Raw genomic sequence first — 5511 nt, forward strand, 5'->3', positions numbered from 1 at the left:
ACAAGTAATCATTTTTAGATTTTAAACAGCACAAAATGCATAGAAATTCACAGAATGTACAACCAAAAGAGAGGAATTTGCAGTGATTTAAAAGCTTTACCGGAGTTATGACAGTTGTATATATTCCATCTCTTTAGAGTTTGCCAACTTCCGGTTCTTAGACAGAGATGACATTTCTGAGGAGTTTGAACTTCGTGGAGCTGAATCCTTCCATGTATCCAAAATCTTTTTACTAAAACAGCTTCGTTGGGATGATTGGCGACGGGCTTCCGGGGATAATGAGTTTGAAAGGAAAACATATTTTGATGAAGATCTCGCATGAGCGAACGCCGCGTTCTGGTAAAACTTTCGGGACCTTGAGTAGGGTCAAATTTGGATTGATTTCCATTCCTTCGAAAGAGTTGTCACCGCTAGAAGGATTGAATTGCATTGTTTCAGAAGGATTGTCGCAGTGGGTACGCAGAAATGAGAATTTAAGTAAACAAAAAACCTTCTTGCGGAGAGAATCTCATTAGCGTCGGGAGAGGACAAAATTGTGAATTCAATATTGTACCCCATACTTCATTTATACAAAATCGAAGGACGTACTTATATTGGCCGACAATATTAAAATCTGCTTCAAGTTATGGATTATAAATCGTAATAACAATATCGATATCATGAAAGCGGATCTCCTAAATTCGTCCAAAATAATTAAGGAAGCAATGGAATGAAACCAGTTCATAATGGGTAAAGAATGAGACGCTTTTCAAATTATGGGTAAGCAATAGAGGTTTTTAATATTAACGTGGTTTTGTTTATTATATGTTTTGCTTATTATACGTTTCGCTTTAATTTATTATTACGTAATCTCAAGAGGTTTTTTCAAAAAGTTATTATAAGCACTATGATTGCATGATCCAGAAGCAAAAGGCTTCCAATGTGATTCTATCCAATCCCCATAAGACAATGATGATACGGTTTATGTAAGGCTTTCAAAATATCTGTATTATGCAACTAGTTAAATTGTTTATGGTGATGAGGTTTAAATAATACTTTAAACTTTACATATTATATTCAGAATATTAATTTATTAATATTATTTTTTATACTAAATGATTAATTTTTCATATTATTTTTTATTCAGTTTTATTTGCGATTGTATTTGTGAGTTAGTATATTAGAACATGGTATAGTTTTTTTTGTCTAGTAATTTAATATTTTGGTTATATGATGGTAATGTGTATTTGATTCTATATATATATTTATGTTTAAGTTGATGGGTAGAAGAGTATCTTTTACATTTTTTTAATTTTTAATTTAATTTTTATCATATTTTAAATTTGATTTTATTGTTTCATTGTAGTTTTCCTTCAGCTTTAATATATTTTCCTCATTATTTATATATTACTTGTTTACTTATATATATATATTCTTATTGTATTTATAACTAGTATAGATCCATATTGACCGCTTACCTATGAAACACCAAGACACAAAACAAATTTATTGAGATGCAAACCTATTTTAAAGTTAAAAGAGATTTGATTCCTCTCTCTAAATGAATATAGGTTTCTTTTTATAGACACATATACCATATCTAGGATAGCTCCATCTCCTTCTCTCTCTCTCTCTCTCCCTTATGGTCTATTCTCTCTCTCCCTCTCTTCTTCTCTCTCCGCCTCTCGGGCGCCTATGTACACTCTCTCTCTTCGCCTTGTCTCCTCTCCTCTTTGTATTCACTCCTCTCCCCTGTCCCTCTCTTCCTTGTGGCTCCCTCTCTCTATACCTATATCTCTATATTGCATTGTTCTCCCCTCCCCTCTCTCCCCTCCAACTCCATCTCTCTATCCCTCCCTCTCTCCTCTCCTTTTCCCTACTCTCTCTCTCCCTCTCTCTTGCACGTCCGCCCCCTCTCTCTCCTCCCCATCACTATCTCTCTCTGTACCCTTGAGCTTTGTCACTATCTTCCCCCCTCTCCTTCTATCTGCCCTAGCCCTCTCCCTCTCTCCATCCATATCATGGAGATTTTTCCTTCAATGTAATCAATGTTATATTTAATGTCTACTCTCTCTACCCTCACCTTTGTTACTATCTCCCTCCCTCTCTCCATCCATATGATGGAGAATTTTCTTTCAATGTACCCTCCACAGTTGTCATTATCTTTCTCCCTTTCTCCATGATAATTTTTGTTCAATGTAATCAATCTTATATTTAGTATTAAAAATATTTTACATCTCAATTTTTTATTGTGAAATGAGTTATGGTGTTTTTGGCATGTGGTATAGATGAGCCATGGTAGTGGCCCATGTTATTGTGAAGAAACTTATTTACATGTTAATAATATCCACGGGAAAGTGGGATGGATATCCATGGTTAAGAAACATGTTTTTGTTGTAATTTTCTTGCATGTATTAAGATTTATGTGCTTATTAATTAAATTTAAATATGGTTAATATTATCATTATGAGTACCTACCAAGGGAGGGACTCTAACAATGAATTTTTATCTTGTTCAATATTAGTTTAGCATTCGGCAATGCAAATTAAAATGTTTAACTTTTAAAAATAAATATTTATTTCTCAATATCATTAAAAAGATATTTTTCAAACATTTTATTCGACCACAACTTCAACATCTTATTACATCCTTTGCCCAAATGCCATAAGTTATGGGTATGGTATTCATGCATGGTTTTTTTGATATTGGTGTAGTGATTTTTCTATTATAATTATTTCTAATCAATTTACATCCAAAAATAAAATACTTCGAAATAATTATACTCAAGTAAATAAATATCTACCTTTAATTACTTACCACCATAATTTAAGCAATTCTTTCCATTAAAAATGGATAGGAACAAGATGTAGAAAATAAATTACTCCAGTTACTTCCAACCATTATTTATATTTTTTCTCAACACTTATTCATGAGTAAATTGTAAATGTATAGAATTTCTAGTGTTTTCTACCCACTAGAATTTATGCAATTTAGTTTTTTTCTTGTGCAATCGATTTACTTATCTACTTCACATATCTCTCTCTTTGCAACCAATTTACTTATCCACTTCACATCTCTATCCATTTCTCTCCCAAATCCCTCTGTCTCTCCCCATATCTCTCTCTTTTACCCTCCAACTCTATCTCTATATCCCTCCCTCTCTCCCCCTCTCTCCCTACTCCATCTCTATATAGCCTCTCTCTCTTCCCTTTCTCTCCCTCTCTCTCTCTCCTCTCCTTCCCTCTATCTTCCTTCCTCTCCTCTTTCCTCTCTCCCTTGTCACTCCCTCTCTCTCTACCTCTATCTCTCTATGTCCTTCTTCGTACCTCTCTCTCTACCCCTCCAACTCCATCTCTCCCTACCCTTCCTCCCTCCTCTCTCTCTTCATTCCTCTCTATCCCTCTCTCTTGTATCTCCCTCTATCTCTCTCCTCCCTTTCACTCTCTCCTTCTCTAACCTTTCTCTCCTCCTCCCACTTTCCCTACCTCTCACCTTGTCGCCCCCTCTACCACCTCCCTCTCTCACCACCCTTTATGTTATGAATATTATATGTAATGTCTAAAATATTTTACATTTCAATTTTTTATTGTGAAATGAGTTATGGTTTTTCCGTATGTGGTATTGATTAGCTATGGTATTCGTCCATGGTATTATAATAAAACATGGATATAGTATTCATGCATGATTTTTAGATATTTGTGTACTGATTTTTTATTGTTAAGTTTTGCATGAAAACCATTCCAAAATAAAATACTTGAAAATAAAGTATATTGAAGTAAATAACATATCTACCATCAATTATTTCGCACCATAATTTAAGCAAGTCTTCGCATAAAATAATGGATCTCCCATGTCCCATAGAAACTGTGACACATGAAAATTTAACTCTGAACCTCACTCCCACCCTGAGTTCCAAAAAATGTGAAATTAGCAACCCAACATCTAGTATTGACACCTTCGATTCAAGAATTAGCACTAGTGAATCTGCCAAAACTTCACCAAGTATGAAATTTACAGAGGCAAGATTGAAGGTTGATCTGAGAACACCACTCAAACAGATCTAGAGACTCAAGTCACCAACAATAGCACACTCGGTTGTAAGGCCTACTCCATGGATGCTAACTTTGAGTGGATGCTCACATGGATTTGTGGAGGCCATGAGCACTGCTAAGAGAGATCAACATGATTGGTTGGGTAATGATTCTAGGTCGAGCTACCAAATACATGCTAGTGTTGAAAGGTTGGTGGAAATGTAGCTTGATAAGTGTTCTCAAAATGTTTTTGATTTCTAACCAAAATCCTCATGACTACTGTGGGCCTACGAGTGAATTGTTTGGAAAAGGCTTCATTGTAGGCTTGGTGCCAAAGAGGGTTCCTTTGGATCCAAATAATCATGTCATTCAAGAGGTGGAAGCTAGTGGTATTTTCGGGGTCTAAAAAATTTCATTTTTTGTTAAAATCCTATTTGGAAAATATTTGTGCCTCACTGTGTTACTGTAAGGTTGTATTTTCACTTATGGAGAGAATTTATAAGATGGCATGCATTCGAGGGTGGATTATGAGACTCCTTTATGAAGGGAGGGAATTATATTTGGAAAATTCTCAGAGGGATTATGGCATCAAGAATGATGCCCCTATCTCCGTCATTATCACATTGTGAGGAGGTGCCAAAGCAAATGGGGCATCCTTTGACTATAAACACCTCTCATTTAATGATACTGTCAACTAAGGCTCTAGATCCCAAACCTTGAAGGCTTTTATTAGCTAGGCCTTTGCGGTTGAACATTAATTGGAAGCTCTAGTGCCCTAAATGAATGAGAAGATTCATTTTTATGTTCAGTGTGCAGTCATATGTTGTGTTAATGGATTCAACCCATCCTCTTTCGCCCTCGATGATTGGGTTTTTTAGAATTGGATGTAGAACATAGATCCATTATTCTATTCTAAAGGTTATTTTGTTGTCATCTTTAAGCATATTTCAGATTGAAAGAGGGTTTTTGAGCAAGATCCCTATTTTGGTTTTGGGGTCAAGAGGGACTCTCAATCTATCCATGGTTTCCATAGTTCATACCACAATCCATGAAGACTTTGCCCACTTGGGTAAGACTCCCAAACTTACCCTTCTAGGGGTTTCAACATGATTTCCTTGAATCTATTGGAAACACTATTCAAAGGTTTGTCAAAATACACAGTGAGAGACTAGCCAATGGGATCATCTCATTTACCAACATATGTGTTGAACTAGATTTAAGTGTTGGTTTCTCATACAAAATAATTCTAAAATGGGGTGGAAAGGAACATCATGAACCTCTATACTATGAAAAGAAATATTTTAGATGCAAATATTATCAGCAACCTAATTATCTTAAGAGTGTTTTACCTCTACGAAAACCCAATGGTGTATGGCTTGATCTTAAGGAATCTTCAAACATTAAGAGCACAAAAAGTAATAAGAAGGAAACCCCTAAAAGGGAAAATACATTTCCTGATTCTTCACCCTTACAAAGTCCCATGCATCCCATGGTTGAGTCC

This window comes from Pinus tabuliformis, chromosome 6 (genome assembly GCF_031772625.1).
Source record: "Pinus tabuliformis cultivar Carrire ecotype Pingquan chromosome 6, CPIR1, whole genome shotgun sequence".
Lineage (NCBI taxonomy): Eukaryota > Viridiplantae > Streptophyta > Pinopsida > Pinales > Pinaceae > Pinus > Pinus tabuliformis.